This window comes from Pteropus vampyrus, unplaced genomic scaffold, assembly GCF_000151845.1.
Source record: "Pteropus vampyrus isolate Shadow unplaced genomic scaffold, Pvam_2.0 Scaffold516, whole genome shotgun sequence".
Taxonomy (NCBI): Eukaryota; Metazoa; Chordata; class Mammalia; order Chiroptera; family Pteropodidae; genus Pteropus; species Pteropus vampyrus.
This window is the reverse complement of record NW_011889297.1, coordinates 1,398,688-1,420,267: the sequence shown is the minus strand read 5'-3', so window position 1 is coordinate 1,420,267 and position 21,580 is coordinate 1,398,688. Positions and strand designations below refer to the sequence as shown.

General features: G+C 36.2%; 1 protein-coding gene across 14 annotated transcripts in view; it reads right to left on the bottom strand.

Annotated features, from left to right (window-relative positions):
• The window catches only part of ZC3H12B (zinc finger CCCH-type containing 12B), a 344,821-nt gene that overhangs the window by 288,174 nt on the left and 35,067 nt on the right, over window positions 1-21,580 (bottom strand). The window lies entirely within an intron of this gene.

Here is a 21,580-nt window from a genome sequence, read left to right as displayed (position 1 = left end):
TAACAGTTACATACATTGATATCTAAAAAAGTGATAGAAATGTCTTTGAAGTATAAAATGAAGCACTCTAAATGAAGATAAATAATATGTGAAACATTAGATTAAAAAAAAAACAAATGAAAAACTTGAGTAAAAAATATCCAATTAAAAATGGGTAAATGACATGAAGAGACATTTTAATGAAGAGGATATACAGATGACAAATAAGCACATGAAAAGACATTCAATATCGGTAGCCACTAGGGAAATGCAAATTAAAAGCACAATGAGATATCACCACATACCTATGAGAAGGGCTAAAATAAAATCTAATAAAGACATTAAAAGTTGCTCAGCATCATTAGCCATCAGGGAAATGCAAATCAAAACCATGATATACCACTTCATACCCACTAGAGTGACTATTAGCAAAATGACAGAATATATAACAAGTGTTGATGAGGATGTGGAGAAATATGAAATATATTGCTAGAAGGAATATAGAAATGATAGAATATTACTCAGCCACAGAAAGAGATGAAATACTGCCATTTGCGACAACATGGTTGGACCTTGAGATAATCATGCTAAGCGAAATAAGCCAGACAGAAAAAGTTGAAAATCACATGATATCACTTAAATGTGGATATAAACCTAAAAGCAACAAATGAACAGGACAAACAGAGACTCATAGAAATGGACAATAGACTAGTGGTTGCCAGAGGGTAGGGAGGAGGTAGACGGGGTAAAAGGGGTCAAATATGACAGAAAGAATCTAGCTATGGGAGGTGAACACACAATGTATATATATATATATGCCTTACTGTTAAAATGTACAGCTGAAACTTGGATTTCGTTAACCAATGTCACCATAAAAAATAAATAAGTAACATTTTTTAAAAAATAGTATATCTACTTTGGAAAACAGTCTGGCAGTTCCTCAATGAGTTAAATATAGATTTACTATGTGACCCAGCAATTTTACTTTTGCGTATCTACTCATTGAAATGAAAGGAAAACATAAGTTGATATGACAACTTATGCATGAATGTTCACAGCAGCATTATTTATAATAGCCAAAAAGTGGAAACAACCCAGATGTTTATCAACTAATGACTGGATAAACAAAATTTGGTATAGTCATACAATGGAGTATTATTCAGCCATAAAAAGGAAAGAAATACTGATGCATGCTACAATGTGGATAAACTATGAAAACATTATACTAAGTGAAAGACCCAAGTCACAAAGGACTACACATTTTATGATACCATATCTAAGAAAGGTCCAGAATAGGCAAATCTTTCAAGACAGGAAGTAGATTAGTCTTTACCTAGGACTAGGAGAAACAGGGTGATGGGAGGATGAAGACAGGGGTGTGGAATTTCTTGGAGATAATGAAAAAGTACTAAAATCGATTGTGGTGATGGAATCACTACTCTTGATTATACTAAAAGCCATTTAATTATACATTTTAAATAGGTGAATTGTATGATGTGTGTATTATATCTCAGTAAAGCTGTTTCAAAAATATTATGGTGAAATCAACAATAATCTGGTGGTAATAAAAATGCTTTAGTCAGTATGTTCTCTATGAATGTACTGAAGAAAGTAGTTTAGTTTTAATTATATGAACACCTTGATTAACTAGGACCCTAAAACAAACCCTGAAGTACTGGCACCATGATGAAACTTGAAGTTATAGACAAAACCTGGGGAACACCCAGAAAACCTTAAGATATATACTCAAAAGCTATCCATCTGACGCCTACAGACCCTTTTCTATCTAGTTTCTTTGTTACCACCCACCTAGATAGATCCTTACTACCTCATAATGAACTACTAAGATTTCCTAATAGGTCTTTTTTTCCTTTTAATTTCTGCCCCATAGTGGGTCAGACTACATTTATAGCCATATTTGCACATCCCTGTCTTATGTGCTAATGAGTTAAAAAGTTCTAGTGGCACTCTACACTTAATGGCTAAAGTCTATACATCCAAGCCTGACATTCAAGGTCCTTCCTAATCTAGCCAACACTTTCTTTATGCACGCTACTAATCCATTCCCTAGGTGATCTCATTCACTCTTATTGGTTTAACTACCACCTAAACTACTATTAATAGTATCTTAATCTAGACCTCAAGTCTCTACCTCTTTTCTGAGTATGAATATCTTCACTTGAATGTCCCCCATAACTACTTTGTGGTCTCTATAACCAGACTGAAGTATTTGAACCTCAGATTCAACCCTTGATATCTGTGTGACCCTGGAAAAATTATGTAATCTCACCTGAAAATGGAGATTATAATAATAGTATTTATCTCATTGAGTTGTTGTGAGGATTAATACAAATAAATTGCTTAAGATAGTGACTGTTGTGTGGTAAATGCTCAATAAATGTTATTCGCTAAAATAATAACTTATTATTCATCAAACTGAATGTATCATCATCCTATCTGACTTGGTCAGTCTCCTGTGTTCCTTGCCAATAATCCAGCTAGAAGTTGTACCCAAAACCTCAGGACTCTTAATCGCCTCCTTCCTTTTCCCTTTAATACATATTAAATACAAAATAAGACCAAATTATTTCACTCCTGTATAATTCTTAGTTATATTTTTCCTCTCTTTTCCTATTATCTATGTACTACTGCAGGCTTCCTTCTAAAAACTCTTATACAATCTCCCTATCTCTGATGTTGCCCTCTTCAAATCCATCCTTTTAATTACCACTGGAGCAATGTATATAATATAAATTAAAATAAATAAATGAAATGCAAACCTAACCAATTCATGCTCTTATTTACAACTCTGCAATGGCAATCCATTACCTATATACTAAGGACCTTAGGTCCAAGTCCAATGCCCATAACATCCCACTCTACTTGCATAACTCATTAATATCTATTGACTTCTTTATTTATCTAATTTCTACTTTTAAAAGCTATTAGTGATTAGTGAATGACTATGAGACTTACTATAACATTTCTGTATGCCTCAGTTTATATTACCTCAAATTTCATTTCTTTATGAAAATATCCATTAATCCAATTGGGTTTTTGCTCTTCAAAGTCAAGAACCATAGCTTATATCTTTTTATATCCCCTACCTTATTTTTTTATACTACAGAGCACAACCAATAAAATCAATTAGTGTGTTGCAATCAGCATTTAAAATAATATAGAATAGGAAATATCAGAGAACATTGCATATCATAAGAATAAAGTGTTAGTATATCAATTCACTGCCTTTAGCTTCAATTGATCTTTTCAGTTAGCTCCTCCAGAGCATGAAGACCAGCAACATGCAGTACCTCTCCATGGCATGATTCTCCCTGGCATTCCCTGAGGCATGGAGTGCCACCGATGTTGCTCCTCCCTGTAATAGGTTCCCCTAACACTCCCAAGCAATTTTCCAGTATATGTTTATGGTGTGGCACATCCCTATGGATAGCTTTTTCTGTTATGTCCTCAGGCAGCTTTATCATGAATTTCAAGGTCCTATACCTCCCCATGGACAACTTCCCCTAGCATTACAGAGAACAACTCCCTCAGCTTCCCTATGAGGAACCTCAGCTTCCTGGAGTGGCATCTCAGCTAAGTTCACCACCATCCAGTGAGCCATAGCCATGCCTTTTCCAACAAGGTCTTGACTGCTCTCTCCAGGTGCAGGGAGAAGGAGGGTCTTCCAGATATTTTCCTTCCTTGGGTGCTCTATCTCAGCACTAATGGTGGAGCTGATCTCTATATCTGCTTATTCCTATATTCGTAAGAGCTCTCTTTATCTCTTATTAGCCAATTACCCACTACTCCAATCACTTGCTATAATTAATAATTCTTTAAACTAACTTTCTCTGTACATATTTCTGGTTCCTGTCTCTTGATTTGGCCCTGTCACAACAAGTATTGTCTTGTGAAACTTTTGTTTCAGTTGCATGTGTATATTAGGTCATGATCATAAAATCCATTTTAAAGTTCTACTACATGCATAATGGGCACTCGATAAATGATTTGAAAAGACTTTAAAAGTTGGTTAAGAAGGATGAGAATTTCTCAAAAGCAAAATTTTGACAAAATAATTTAAAAAGATCCTGATAAAAAAGAAAAGCATGTTTAAATAAGCCATTACATTGATTTTTTTTTCCCTATAGTTCAAAAGATCTATTGTGTGATCAATTAACTTAAAAGTTAGATTTTCTGGGGTTTCAGGTCTCCAGTTCAGGAATTCAAGTCTGCGGATGTCTTCTCTTCTGTGTTTGAACAACTGATTCATGTAATTAAATCTGTTAAACTTTAAGGGTCAGATTTCTACTAAAGGCCAATTTACTGAACAGCTGAAATATGCCTTACAATTTAGCATCTGTTAGTTTGCTAGGGCTGCTGTAATAAAATACCAGAAAGTGCGTGGCTTAAAAAAAAATAAGCCATTACAATCAAGCAAATAGCTCTTTCAGCTCTTGAATGAAGTTACATTTGAGAAAATGTATAAAAGATGTAAGGGGTTTATATGTCAAAGGATGATAATACAAAAAACACAGCACAATAACTCTAAGAACTGTATTAGGGAGACTAAAGCCCAGAGTGAAGTACAGTTTACAAAAATACAAAGAACTTGACTAAACGGCTTATTAAAAGTAGTATCAGAACAACAACAACAAACCCACAAATAATGGATTGACTTTTGGGGGCATACAGTGCATATTATCAGATAAGAAAGCAGAACCGATCTTATTTTGTTCTATTTTCTCTTTGAAGAAGAATTATTATAAAACTAGTTGGGGTAACAAACATGGTTACAAAAGAAAACTGAAGTACATTATGATAGGTGAGAAAATATTGATATGATGTAATATTATCATCTTCTATGATAAGAGAACTAGCTATTTTAAAATAAATCAAAGTTCTGATCAAGATGGCAAAGTAGATAAATGTTATGCTTGTCTCTCCCCATGACTACATTAAAATTACAAGTTAATTATAGAACATTCGACCTGGAGAACCGTCTGAAAACTAGCTGCACAGAAGTCCTACAACTAAGCATATAAAGAAGAAGCCACCTTGAGACTAATAAGAGGTTTGGAGACTTGAAACAGGCTGGCCTCACACCCACGTGTGGCAGTAGAGAATCGGGAGGAATATCTCAGCTACAGAGGTCCCCCCGAAGAGCAAGGGGTCCCAGCCCCACACTGGGTTACCCAGCCCAGAGTACTAATGCCAGGAAAAGAGCCCTGCAATATCTGGCTGTGGAAATCTTTGGGGATTCCATACATCCAGGTGAGACAGAAGGCTGCTGGAAACCCAGGTAACCTCTTTAAAAGCCTGTGCACAGATTCTCCCCCTCCCAGGCACTCACCCTGGCTCCGGTAGAGAAACAGTAGTTCGGGAGATGCCAGAGACATACAGGGAGAGACTGAGTTGTGTGGCTTCAGGGTGAGGGCTGGTGAGAAAGCTGCCATTTTCCGTTTTGAGCTCTCCTCCTGTGTAGCAGGCCAGTCAGCACCATATTTCCTGTGTTGAGCACTCCTACCACATGGCCAGATTTGAATCTTCATTGGACTGGTGAGCCCTGCTCAATCTGCCTTGGTGATTCCCCAGGACTCCACCTCATCCAACTTTCCTACCACCATAGGCTGTTTCACAGATGGTAGCCAGTGCTGGCCCAGACTGCAGTCTTTCTTGGACAACTCTCAGGAGTCTGCAGGCCCCAGGCAGTGGCAGCTGCTGGCGTTGGTATGCTCTGAGACTTTTTGTAGAGTGGCTCCAGGCCCAGCACTGACACCAAATCTGAATTTGCATTAACCCAGGGAACACCACTTTCCCCATGTTGCTAACTTCCTGAGACCCCAACCCACCCAATTCATGTACGTCCCAAGGCCCTTTGAGCAGCTGAGCCTCTTGGGCAGCCAATAAGCAACAGTAGGCCTTGGGGTGCCCTTGAACTTTTGCTGAGTTGCTCCAGGCTCATTACTGATGACAGAGAACCTTGGTTCACAGCATGGCCTCTCCCACTCACCTCCAAGTCCAGCACAGGTAGCAACTAACTGCAAATCAAAAGTAGCCCGGGACCAGTCATGGACAGCAGATGACTTTGGCTTGCACAGGCAATACTCCCTGGAGGCTCTGAGACTGGTACACCTTGTGGCCAGCTTCAAACTGAAACAAAACCTGACCTAATTAGCCCCACAAGCAATACAACCAGCAGGTGGTCTCTAAAGGGGCCAGAGCTCACTGGAGCAAATCCCGATCCTTGGGGTCAACCCCTGCATAAATGTTCATATGCTTTGGTTGTGAGCAATCCTCACAACTGGTAAGCCTGAGGGTCAGTCCCACCCACTGAAATGCCAACAGCAATTGGGGATGAGATATAGTAAGAAGACACATGCAACTCAGGTGGGAGATCCTCCTGGAGAATGCAGTTTAGGTGACCAGAGAGACTATGTCCTTGAGTGCCATGGGACACCTACTACATAAGGCCACCCTGCCATGACCAGGAGGCATAGCAGATCTACCTTGATATATAGAAACAAATACAGGGAGGCAGCCAAGAAGAGAGAAAAAAAAATGTCCAAATGAAAGAACAGGAGAAAACTCCAGAGAAAGATCTAAACGAAATGGAGGAAAGTAATCTACTAGATGCAAAGTTCAAAACACTGGTTATAAGGATGCTTCAGAAATTTAGTGAGAACTTCAACAAAGACAGTAAAAACAAAAAAAGACACAGAAAACACAAAAGAACTAGTCAGAATGAAGAATAACTGAAATGAAGAATACACTAGAAGGAATCAACAGCAGATTAGATGAAGCAGAGGATAGAATCAGCAAAATAGAAAACAAAGTAGCAGAACATACCCATTTAGAACAGCAACAAGAAAACAATTTAAAATGAGGATAGTTTAAGGGACCTCTGGGACAAAATCAAGCATACCAACATTTGCAAAGGGATTGAAAATCTATTTGAAGAAATAATGATGGATGATTTCTCTTACCTGGAAAAGGAAAATACAAGTCCTGGAAGCACAGAGAGGCCCCAAAAGATGAATCCAAAGAGGCTATCACCAAGACACATCATAATCAAAATGTCAATGTTTAAAGACAAAGAGAGAATCTTAAAAACAGCAAGAGAAAGGCAGTTACCTACCTATAAGAGAGCTCCCATAAGACTGTCAGCTGATTTCTCAATAGAAACTTTGCAGGCCAGAAGGATTGGCAGGAAACATTTAAAATGATGAAAAGCAAAGAACTACAACAAAGACTACTCTACCCAACAAGGCTATCATTGAAAATTGATGGAGAAATAAAGAGCTTTCCAGACAAGAAAAAGCTAAAGAAATTCAGCACCACCAAACCAGCATTACAATAAATGTTAAAGAGACTTCTTTAACAAGAAGGGGGGAAAACATAAATATAAATAATAAAATGGCATTAACTATGTACCTATCAATAACCACTTTAAATGTACATGATTAAATGTTCCAATCAAAAGACACAAGATAGCTGAGTAGATAAGAAAACAAGACTCATACATACACTGTCTACAAGAGACCCATTTCAGATAGAAAGATACACATAGACTGAAAGTAAAAGGATTAAAAAAGACATTTTATGTAAATGGAAATGAAAAGAAGCTATGGTAGCAATACTTACATCAGTCAAAATAGACTTTAAAACAAAAGTTATAAGATAGAAAGAAGAACATTTCATAATAATGAAATTCTTAAACAAGAAGATATAATCTTTCTAAATATCTATGCACCAAACATAGAAGCACATAAGTATGTAAAAAAAAAAATCAACCTTCATGAAGAAAAAAATACTGATAGTAATACAGTCTTAGTAGACTTTAACACCCTATTAACATCAAGGAAAAGACCTTTTAGACAGAAAATCTGAAAGGAAATAGCGGCCCTAAAATACATTAAATTTGATAGATTTAATTAATATTTTTAGAGCATTTCACATCACAGCACCAGAATATACATTCTTCTCAAGTGCACATGGAATATTTTCTAAGACAGACTACAAAATGTCTCAATAGATTTAAGAAGACAGAAAGCATATCAATCGTCTTCTCTTACCACAATGGTATGAAACTACAAATCAATTGCCTAGAAAAAAATACCTGAAAAATACACAAACATATGCAGACTAAATAATATGCTACTAAATAATGAGTGAGTTAACAATAAAATCAAGGAAGAAATAAAAAAAAAATACCTTGAGACAAATGTAAATAAAAATACAAAGACCTAAAATCTATGGGGCACAGGAAAAGTCGTCCTGAGAGGGAAATTCATAAAAATACAGGCTTACTTCAAGAAACAAGAAAAATCTCAAATAAACACTCAAACTTACATTAAAGAATCAAGAAAAAAGAACAGCAAACAAAGCCAAAAATGAGTTGAAGGAAGGAAAGAATAAAGATCACAGCAGAAATAAATGAAATACAGTCTAAAAAAAAAAAAATACAAAAGATCAATGAAACCAAAACCTGCATTTTTTAAGATATTTTATTTATTTATTTTTTATTATGGTGACATTGGTTAAGGAAATCCAGTAAGTTTCAGGTGTACAATTCAACAGAAAGGCATATATATACATGTACATAAATATATACATATATATATATAGCATTGTGCAAAAAGATAAACAAAATTGATAAACATTTAACCAGTCTCATCAAGAGAAAAAGGACTCAAATAAAATCAGAAATTAAAGGGAAGTGACAACTGACACCACAAAAATACAAAGGATTAGAGGAAAATACAAGCAATTGTATGACAACAAATTGTACAATATAAAATAAATGAATAAATTCCTAGAAACACACATTCTTCCAAGACTGAAACAGAATATTTGAAAAGGTCATTTACTATGAATGAAATCGAACAGTAATCAAAAAAACTTCCCACTACAAAAGGACCAGAGGGCTTCACAGGTGAATTTTACTAAACATTCAAAGAATTAACACCTATCCTTTTTAAACCATTCTCAAAAATTCATGAGGATGAAACCCTCCTAACTTCATTTTATGAAGACACCATTACCTAGCCAAGCAATCAGACCAAAAAATAAAGGAAATAAAAGGCACCAAAATTGGAAAGAAAGAAGTAAAACTGTCATTCTCAGATGACATCATACTATATAGAGAGAACCCTAAAGATTCCACAAAAAAAAAAATAATTAAAACTGATAAATGAATTCAGTAAAATAGCAGAATACAAAATTAACATTCAGAAGTCGGTTGCATTTTTATACAACAATGGTGAACAATCAGAATTTAAGAAAACAATCCCATTCACAATTGCAACAAAAAACACCTAGGGAGAAATTTAACTAAAGAGGTAAAAGACTTGCACTTGGAAAATTATAAGACATTGAAGAAAGAAACTGAAGAAGATACAAATAAATGAAAGCATATACCATGCTCATGGATGGAAAAAAATTAACATTGTTAAAATGTTCATACTGCACAAAGCAATCTATAGATTAATGTAATCCTTTTCAAAATACCAATGGCATTTTTCACAGAACTTGAACAAATAACCCAAAAATTTATGTAGAAACATAAAAGACCCTGAATAGCCATGGCATTCTTGAGAAAGAAAAAGGAAGTTGGAGGTATCACAACACCTGATATCAAACTATACTACAAGGCCATAGTAATCAAAATATCACGTGACCCACATGAAAACAGGCAACACACAGATCAATAGAACAGAATAGAGAGCCCAGAAATAAATCGATGCCTATACAGTCAATTAATCCATGGCAAAGGAGGCAAGAATATACAATGGGGGTAAAAACAGTCTATTTAATAAATAGTGTTGAGAAAACTGGACAGGTACATGCAAAAAAAAAAAAAGAAACTAGACCATCATCTTGCAACATATACAAGAATAAGCTCAAAATGGATTACAAACTTAAATATAAGACCCATAACCATAACTCCTAGAAGAAAACGTAGCCAGGTAAACTCTGATATTACTCTTAGTAATATTTTTTCTGATACATCTCCTAAGACAAAGGAAATAAAAGAAAAAAAAAGGGGTTATATCAAACTAAAAAGATTTTGCACAGCAAAGGAAACCATCAACAAAACAAAAAGACAACCTATTGAATAGAAGAAGATATTTGTCAATGATATATCTATCTGATAAGGGGTTAGTCCAACATATATAACGAACTCAGGCAATTTAACACCAAAGAAAACAAACAATCCAATTAAAAAAATGGCCTAGGGAAAAATATTATGCTCTGGTATGTGGCACCAACAGTGAAAGAGCAGAGCTGCAGCAGCATTAGTAGAACAAGAAAGATCAGAATGGCATTGAAATGACTGAAACTAAAATATCATAGGACTTAAAGCCTACAAAAGCAGACAAGGATTTACATTCTAAACCTAAATAGGATGACCGCCTGCTAAAATAGAAGATTTAAATAAGATGAAGAGACTCCTAAAATAGTAACCAAAATGCCAGGATGCAATCAAAAATAACTCATCATACCAAAAACCAGGAAAGCAACAATTTGAATTGAAAAAAAGACAATTAACTGATACCAATACTTCGTTGCTGGAGTTATCTGACAATTTTAAAGCCACTGTCATTAAAATGCTTCAACAACAATTTAAAATTCTTGAAACGAATATGAAAATAAAAAAATCTTAGCAAAGAAGAATGATTTATTTTTTAAAAGAACCAAAAGAAAATTACAGAACTGAAAGAATACAGTGGTATTTTTTTTTTAATTTCTAGATGGACTCAACACTTTAGAGGTGAGAGAGAACAGAATCTGTGAACTTGAAGACAGATTGATAGACATGAGTGAATTTGAACAAAGAGAGAAAATAGAGTGGGAACAACAGATTCGGGGGTCTGTGGAAGAATAACACAAGATCTAAGATCTATATAACTGGAAACCCCAAAGGAGATACAAAAGAATGTGGAGCTAGAAAGATAATTGAAGAGAAATAAAAACCAGTGGGAACTAATATAAAATAAATAATATAATGGAGACTCGTGATGTCAATAAGATTGCAGAATAGAAAACCCCAGGCCCTCTTAAGCTAAGAAACATCAATTCAAAAATACATACATTAGTACTCTTTATGAGAAATACATAAAGGTGCAGAAAGCTTATTTGAATAAAGAATGGAAAAATGTACCAAATCCGAACAAGAAAACAGACATCTACATTCAGAAGCCCAACAAAATTCAGTTATGTTGAATCCAAGTTAATCCACGCTAAGAGTGGTATCAGAGCATGGAAACATGAGTGATCCCCTTGCTCTCTTCCCTTGAAACTACAAAAAATTGAACAGCTACAATCCAACAGAAAATTCACAGCCTAACGCACAAAAATGTTCAAGATCAAAGCATTTGAAGGTTGTTGAATAGGGTGAGCAAGGGAGAGGGGAAGGGAGAGGAGTGGAGACTGTTGCCAAAAACAAAGCCTGGAGCTCACCATGGGACTTGGGTAGAGGGGAAGAATCAGCTTGCAGCATGCACTCTCTGTAGCCCCGATCATTCCTGTCTGAGTGATCAGCATATATTATGGTGGAATCCAGTGGTCAGGGCAGAGATCACAGCAGAGAAAGAATACAGTTGTATGACAGCTATGTTCTAGCAACCACCATTGCCAGGCAGAGAGCTGAGTGATGAAACATGGCCGCCTTCCCATACCCTCCTATAGTTTACCTCTCTACACCTTCCCAGAGCTCATCTCCCCACACTCTCCCAGAGTTAGCAGTGTGCCCCAGGAAAAACTGCAACAGCAAGTGTTAGGGTACAGAGCAGAGAGTCAGCAGTCCCAGGAACTGATATGCACACTGTGGCTAGTCCCAGTGACAGGGGCAGAAATACGGAGGTGAGGAATGACTGGAAAGAAAACAGCCACAGGCATACCAGCAACCTCTCCCAATCAACCCACCCAGACTCATACAGACTAATCCAGGCAGAGGTACTAGGGCAGCTCAGGCAGCACAACACTGCATCTGGCTGCTGGGGCAGCACCAGGAATTTAGGGGCTTTTCAAGAGCTCAGAACCCCATCAGCCACCACATTGTCCCATGGGGGTGGAGCCATGGGACCAAAGCGACCTGGTCACAGAGGAGACATCCCCAGGAAATAAAGGGATTTTTTTTTGCCACATAGCAGAGATCTTAGAGGCTTGGGCAGTGCAGGAAGCTTGTGTACCACCTACTGGAAACAAACAAATAAAACTCTTCTTATCAACCTGCTAAAGAGGCATAACCCTTATAATAATAAAATTTTGAAAAAGGCAGAGTTCATTCCTATAAATGCCTGAGGAAAAATAATCCATCAAATACTATGAAAAATCAAAGAAACAAGGCAACTTAAAAATAAAGGGAAATATCTTCAGAAAATAAACTCAAGGACATGGAAATCTGTGATTTAAATGATAGAGAATTCAAGATTGCAGTTCTGAAAAACCTCAACAAGATGCAAGAAAACTCATATAAACAGTTGAATAAACCCAGACATAAAATCAATGAACAAGAGTAATACTTTCCCAATAAGACTGAAAATTTGAAAAAGAACCAAATAAAAATTCTGGTGCTGAAAAAAAAAATCAATAAAAGATGAAGAATGAAACAGCAAGCTTAGGAAATAGAGCTGACCCCATGGAGGAAAGAAATAGTGATATCAAAGACAGAAATCTGGAAATGACACAGATAGAAGAAGAGAGAGACTTGAGAGTGGAAAAAAAAAGAACTTTACAAGAACTATCTGACTCCATCAGAAAGAGAAATATAAGAATAAATGGTATACCAGAAGCAGAGGAGAGGAAGAAAGGGACACAGAGCCTATTTAAAGAAATAGTGGACAAGGACTTCATGACCCTAAGAAAAAAAAGTAAATCTTTGAATCCAAGAAACAAACATTATAACTAATTGTCTCAATCCAAAAAAGTCTTCTCCAAAACACATTATGTTAAAACTATCAAAAATTAATGACCGACTACAAATTGGATATTTCCAGTAAAGATTGCAGGCTAAGTAAAAGCAGCGTTCACCAGCTTCCATGACCACATTAAAATTACAACCAAATTATAAAACAAACAACTTGGAAAACCACCTGAAGTCTAGCTTATCATGACACATTCATCTAAGGATATAAAGACACATCAAGACTGATAAGAGAGCTGGAGACATGAAGCAGGCTGGCCCTGAACCCCATGCTTGGCAGCTGAGAAGCAGGAGGGAGAGTGCAGTCACAGAGGCCACCATGAAAAAAACGAGGGACTCTAGCTCCCCAGCACAGGGTTCCAGTCCCTAGAAGAACAGCTCCAAGAAAATCTAACTATAAAAACCAGTGGGGACTCTGGCCATCTGAGTGAGACAAAAAAAATCTGAAAACCCAGATGTTCCATTATAGTGCCCATGTACAGACTCACTCGCTTGCAGACACTCATTTTGGGCTCCTTTGGAGAGTCAGTGGCTCGGGAGGTGCAAGAGACATGCAAGGAAAGACTGAGTTGCATCTCACTGGGGCAAGGGCTAGAGGGACAGCTTCCATTGCTCCTTTGTTGGGCCCCCTCCGGGGCAGTCTACAGGCGAGCACCATCTTGCCTGTGTTGAACTGTCCATTCGCAGCCACTTCAGAAGTTGCATTAGCCAGGTGAGATTGGCCCACTCCACCTCATGTTTCCCTGGGGTCCTGCCCTACCCAGCCCACAAATTGCCCACAGCGGCCCTTTGCCAAGCCCTTTGCACAGCCCAACCCTGTGCCTTCCCTGGGCCACATATTTATTGGCAGGCAATAGCCCTCAGCTCCCATGGCCCGCTCATGGCCCACACATTTCAGGAGAGACTTTTGGTAGTAAACCATTGCTGCCAGCCCCAGCTGCAGTATCTCTTAAGAGGATCATGGACAGGCTAAGGTCCTGAGAAGGACAGTGTCTAGCCTTGCTGTGATCTGAGACTTTTACAGGAAGCTGCAGACTCTGTACTGGCATGAAAACTGACTCTGCATTGGCTGGGTGAAATTCATTCGCTTTACCCCGGTGACTCCCTGGGTACCTGGCCCACTCAACTCGAATATCACCAAAAGGCTCTTCCAGCTGCGGAGTCATATGGGCAACTAGCAGGCAGCCCCAGGCCTTGAGAAGCACTGGTCCTTTTGCAAAGCTGCTTGAGGCCCTGTACTGAGAGTAACTGACCTTCACTCACAGTGTGGTCTCTCTGACTTGCCTCCAGATCCAGTATAAACAGCAACAATCCATGGATCACTTTGTAGCTCCTATCAGGTAGCCCTAAACAATCAAAGGCAGTGACTGACCTTGGCCTACATGGAAGCCCCTCCCAAGGGGCCACAGAACTAACATATCCAAAGGCTGGAATCAGACCACAACAGTGTACCACCTAACTAGTCCCATAAGGGGCACGTCTAAAAGGTGGTCTCAACAGATACAGGACTGCTAGGGTGAATCCCACACTATGGGGTCAGCCCCCACACAGCAGTTTGTACCCTGTGGGTATGAGCAAACCCCACAGCCAGTCAGCCCAGGAGTCGGTCTCACCCACTGAGGTGCAAACAGTAATCAAAGTTTGGCTACAACAGGAGGACACACATAACCAAACAAAGAACAACCCCAGAGCCCCTGGCACAGGTGATCAGGAAGACTGTGGCACTGGGTCACACAGGATATCTGCTACACAAGGCCACCTGGCCAAGGCTGAGAGACCTAACAAATCCTCCTCTAATGCATAGAAATGAACACAGAGGCAACTAAAGTGAAAAACAAACAAACAAAGAAACATGCCACAAATAAAACAACAGGAGAAAATTCCAGGAAAAAAGCTAAATGAAATGGAGGCAAGCAACCTAACAGAGACAGAGTTCAAATAACTAGTTATAATAATGCTCAATGAACTTAGGGATAGAATAAATGATCTCACTGAGAACTTCAACAGAGAAGTATAAAAAGGGACACAGAAACCATATAGAAAAACTAGGCAGAAATGAAGAATAAACTAAGGAATCAACAGTAGATTAGATGAATCAGAGGATCAAATCAGCGAGGTGGAAGACAAGACAGGAAAAAGACACCGAATTGGAACAGCAAAAAAAAAAAAAAAAAAAGCATCAAAAATAGATGAAACTTTAAGAGACCTCTGGGAAAACACCAAACATACCAACATCTGCATCACTGGGGTACCAGAAGGAGAAGAGAGATGACAAAGGATTGAGAACCTACTTGAAGACATGATGACAGAAAACTTACCTAACCTAGTGAAGGAAATAGACACACAGTCCAGGAAGCATAAAGAGTCCCAAACAAGAAGAATCCAAACAGATCCACACCAAGATACATCATTAAAATGCCAAAGGTTGGAGACAAAGAGAGAACTTTAAAAGCAGAAAGTCTGTGAGTTATTTACAAGGGTACTCCCATAAGAATGTCAGTGGACTTTTCAACAGAAACAGGCCAGAAGTGATTGGTACAAACTATTCAAAGTGATGAAAAACAAGAACCTACAACTAAGACTACTCTACCCAGCAAGATTATCAATTAACATTGAAGGTGAAATAAAGAGCTTCCTTGACAGGAAAAAGCTAAAGAAATTCATCACCAACAAGCCAAAATTACAAGAAATTCTAAGAGGACTTCTGTAAAAAGAAGGGGAGAGAAATGCATAAATAGAAATAATAAAAATATAGTAATAACTATGTATCTATCAATAATCACTTTAAATATAAATGGATCAAATGCTCCAATAAAAAGACATAGGGTAGCTGAATGGATAAGAAACAAAACCCAAACATATGCTGTCTAACAGAGACCCACTGCAGATCAAATGACACTCACAGACTGAAAGTAAAGGAATGGAAAAAAGATATTTAATGCAAATAGAAATGAGAAAAAAAGCTGGCATAGTAACGCTTATATCAGACAAACTGAATTTTAAAACAAAAACTATAATTAGAGACTGAAATAAAGGAGGAGATTGACAGTAATACACTCATAGTAGGAGATTTAAAACCCCATTGACATCAATGGACATATCTTCAAGACAGAAAATCAAGGAGGAAACAGCAGCCTTAAATGCCCCACTAGAACCGATGGATTTAATTGATATATTTAGAGCATTTCACCCCAAAGCAGCAGAATATACATTCTTTCCAAGTACACGTGGAACATTTTCCAGGATAGACCACATATTAGGGAACAAAACAAGTCTCAATAAATTTAAGAAGACTGAAATCATACTAAGTGTCTTCTCCAACCACAATGGTATGAAGCTAGAAAACATTTACAAAAGAAAAAAACTGAAAAATATACAAACACATGGGGGCTAAATAACATGCTAATAAACAATGAATAGGTTAACAACAAGATCAAGAAAGAAATCAACAGATACCTTGACACAAAAGAAAATGAAAACACAACAACCCCAGATCTATGGGACAGAGCAAAAGCAGTCCTAAGAGGGAAATGCAAAACAATACAGGCCTACCTCATCAAACAAGAAAAATCTCAAATAAACAATCTAATTTTACACTGAAAAGAACTAGAAAAAGAACAGCAAACAAAACCCAAAGTGAGTAGAAGAAAGAAAATAATAATCATAAAAACAGTACAAAAGATTAATGAAACCAAGAGCTTGTTCTTGGTTTCATTAAAGGAAAAATAAAATTGAAAGGATAAACAAAATTGACAAACCTTTAACCAGACTCACCAAGAAAAATAGAGAGAAGACCCAAATAAATAAAATCAAAAATGAAAGAGAAGTAACTACAGACCCCAAAGAAATACAAAATATTGTAAGAATATACTATGAGCAATTATATGCCAACACATTGAACAATCTAGAAGAAATGGATACATTTAGAAACATACAAGCTCCCAAGGCTGAGTCGAGAAGAAACAGAACAGCTAAACCAACTGATTACCATCAACAAAATCGAAGCAGTAATCAAAAACCTCCCAAAAAACAAAAGTCCTGGATGGGATGGCTTCATTGGTGAATTTTAACAAATATTTTAAAAAGAATTAATACCTATTCTTCTCAAACTATTCCAAAAAATTCAAGAGGAAGGCAGGCTAACTTTTTTTACGAAGCCACCATTACCTGATTCCAAAACCAGAAAAAGACAGTACAAAAAAAATAAATAAATAAAAGATAAAGCTATAGGTCAACATCTGTGATGAACGTTGATGCAAAAATCCTCAAAAAAATATTAGCAAAGCAAATTCAGCAACACATTAAAAAGATCATACACCATGATCAATTTGGAGTTATTCCTGGGATGTAAAGTTGGTTTAATATCTTCAAATCAGTCAATGAATGTTATATACCACATTAATAAATTGAAAGATAAATATCTTATGATCAACTCAATAGATGCAGAAAAAGCATTTGACAAAATCCAGCATCCATTAATCATAATAAAATCTCAGAAAAGTGGGAATAGAGGGAACATATCTGAACATAATAAAGTCCATATGTGACAAACCCACAGCTAACATCATACTCAAAGGGGAAAAGCTAAAAGTGTTTTCCTTAAGATCAGGAACAAGACAAGGATGTCCACTTTCACCATTTTTATTCAACACAGTATTGAAAGTCCTAGCCACAGAAATGACAAGAAAAAGAAATAAAAGGCATCAAAATTGGACAGGAAGAAGTAAAACTGTCATTATTCGCAGATAACATCATCCTGCATAGAAAGAACACTAAAGATTTCACCAAAAAAACTGTTAGAACTAATCAATGAATTCAGTAAAGTAGCAGGATACAAAATTAATATTCAGAAGTCAGTTGCATTTTTTACACCAATGATATGTAATCAGAAAGAGAAATTAAGTAAACAATCCCATTTATGACTGCATTCAAAACAATAAATACCTAGGAATCAAATTAACCAAGGAGGTAAAAGAACTATTCTTGGAAAATTATAAAAAAAGTGAAAATAGAAATTGAAGAAGGTACAAATAAATAGAAGTATACACCATGCTCATGGGTAAGAAGAATCAACATCATTAAAATGGCCATACTAACCAAAGCAATCTATGGATTCAATGCAATCCTATTAAAATACCAATGCTAATTTTCAAAGAACTAAAAAAAAATCCAAAAATGTATATGGAACCATAAAAGAACCCAAAAAGCCACAGCAATCTTGAGAAAGAAGAACAAAGTTGGAGGTATGATACTATATCAAACTATACTACAAAGCTATAGTAACCAAAGCAGCATGGTACTGGCATAAAAACAGAGACACTGATCAATGGAACAGAATAGAGAGTCCAGAAAAAAATTCACGCCTACATGGTGATTTAATATATGACAAAGGAGGCAAGAATATAAAATGGGATAAAGACAGTCTCTTCATCAAATGATGTTGGGGAAACTGGACAGATGCATGCAAAAAAAATGAAACTGGACAACCTTCTTACACCTTATGCAAGAATGAACTACTTACACCATATGCAAGAAAAGGATTAAAGACTTAAATGTAAGACCCATAACCATAAAACTTCTAGAAAAAAACATAGGCAGTAAACTCTATATTGCTATTAGTAATTTTTCTTCTGAGATATCTCCTCAGACAAGGGAATCAAAAGAAAAAATAAACAAATGGAACTACATTGAACTATTTTTTTTTTTTGCACAACAAAGGAAGCCATCAACAAAACAAAAAGACAACTTACAGAATTGGAGAATGTATTTGCCTACCATACATCTGCCAAGGGGTTAATATCTAAAATTTATAAACAATTTATACAACTCAACAAAACAAACAATTTAAAAAATGTTGCAGAAGACTTGAATAGTTATTTATCCAAAGAGTGCATACAATGGCCAATTAACAGACATACAAAAAGATGCTCAACATCACTAATCATCAGAGAAATGCAAATTAAAACCACAATGACATATCACCTCATACCTGTCAGATTGGCTATCATCAATGAATCAAAAAAACAGCAAATGTTGGCAAGGATGTGGAGAAAATGGAACCCTTATACACAGTTGTTGGGATTGCGAATTGTTGCAGCCACTATGGAAAACAGTTTGGTGGTTCCTCAAAAAATTAGTAATAGAACTACCTTATAACCCTGCATTGCCATTTCTGGGTACGTACTGAAAAAATCCAACACACTAGTTTGTAAAGATCTATGCACACCTATGTTCATGGCAGCACTATTCACAATAGCGAAGATATGGAAGCAACCTAATTGTACCTCAATAAACAATTGGATAAAGAAGTGGTACATATATACAGTGGAATGCTACTCAGCCATTAGAAAAATAAAAACTTACCTTTGGCAACAACATGGATGGATCTAGAGGGTATATTATGCTGAGTGAAATAAGTTGGTCAGAGAAAGACAAATACCATATTATTTCATTTATATGTGTAATCTACGGGAAAAAAGGAATAAACTAAACAAAACCAGACTCAGATACAGAGAACAATCTGGTGACTTCCATGTAGTGGGAGTTTAGGGGGCTGGGAGAAAAAGTTGAAGAGATGAAGAAGTACAAATTAGTAGTTACAAAATAGTCATGGGTATGGAGAGTACAGCATATGGAATGTAGTCAATAAACTTGTAATAACTATGTGTAGTGCCAGATGGGTATGAGACTAATCAGGGGGATCACTTCAGAAATTATGTAAATGTTTACTATGCTCAAAAGAACCCAAATAGCCAAAGCAATCCTGAGGAAAAAAGAGCAAGGCTGTAGGTATCACTCTGCCTGACTTCAAATTATACTACAAAGTGACAATAATCAAACAGCATGTTATTGGCAGAAAACTAACACAGAAACCAATGGAACAAATTGAGAGTCCAGGAAAAAAAAAACATAAATAAATAAATAAATATATATATAGGCAAATAATTTTTGACAAAGGAGCCAAAAATATACAATGAAGAAAATCTCTTCAATAAATGATGCTTGAAAAATTGAAAAGCCACATGCAAAAGAATGAAACTAGATTGCTGTTACCATGCACCAAAATTAACTCAAAATGGATCAAAGACCTAAATATAAGACTTAACATGATAAATTTCATGGAAGAAAACATTGGTACTAAACTCATGGACCTTGGATTTAAAGAGGCATTTATAAATATGACATCGAAGTCCAGGAAAGTAAAAGCACAAACGAATGAGACTATATGAAATTAAAAAGCTTCTGCACAGCAAAAGAAATCGTCAACAAAACAAATAGGCAACCAACTCATTGGTAGAACATATTTGCAAACAATACCTCCAATAGGGACCTCATATCCAAAATATGCAAAGAACTCATACCACTCAATGACAACAACAACAAAACAAGCAATCCAATTTAAAAATAGGCAGAGGATCTCAACAGACACTTCTCCCAAGAAGACATACAAATGGCCTACAGACATATTAAAAGATTCTCAACTTCACTAGCTATTAAGAAAATGTAAATCAAAATGACAATAAGATACCACCTCACATCTATTAGAATGGCTATCATGAAAGGACAAGTAACAACAAGTGCTGGAGAGGTTGTGGGGGTAAAAGGAATTCTCATACATTGTTTGTGGGTATGTAAATTGGTACAGCCACTATGGAAGACAGTGTGGAGCTCCCTCGAAAAATCTGAAAACATTTTTTCCGTAAAGATATATTGACCCCAATGTTCATTGCATCATTATTCACAGTGGCCAAGACATGGAAACAACTGAAGTACCCTTCGATAGATGATTAAATTACGAAGATTTAGTACATATATACAATGGAATATTACTCAGCCATAAGAAAAGAAGACATACTGACATTTATGACAACATGGATGGATCTTGATATTATCATGCTAAACTAAATAAGTCAGAGAGAAATAGTTTACAACCATATGATTTCACTTGTATGTGAGATATAAAACTGAAAGCAACAAACAAACAAGGCAAACAGAGACTCATGGAGATGGATAACATTAGTTGTTACCAGAGGAAGAGAGGGAGAGAAGGAGACAAATTAGGTTAAAGGGGTTCAAATATATGGTGACAGAATAAAATTTAAGTTTGGGTGGTGAACACACAATGTTATATACATATGATATATTAGTGAAGTGTACACTTGAAATCTATATAATTTTATTAACTAATATCATCCCAATGAATTTAATAAAATATAAGAAATTACATATATTTGGCATATAATAAAATAAAATGAAATAAAATAAAAAATAGATTTAAGGCCACATAGGCTGAAAGTGAAAGAACAGAATAAGATATTCTATGTAAATGGTAATAAAAAGAGTAGACTTGACCACATTTATATTAAACAAAATAGACTCTAAGTCAAAAACTGTCACAGAGACAAACACATTTATGATAAAAGTCAATTCAACAAGAATCTATAACAATTATAAATATATATACATCCAATATGAGAGCACCCAAATACATGAAGCAAACATTGACAGAACTAGAGAAATAGCAACACAATAGGAGATTTCTATACCTCAAGTTCAATACTGGATAGTACATCTATACAGAAAATCAAGAAGAAAATAGAGAACTTGAACATTGCATACCACTTTAGAACACTATGAACTGACAGATATATATATATACACACATATATATATACA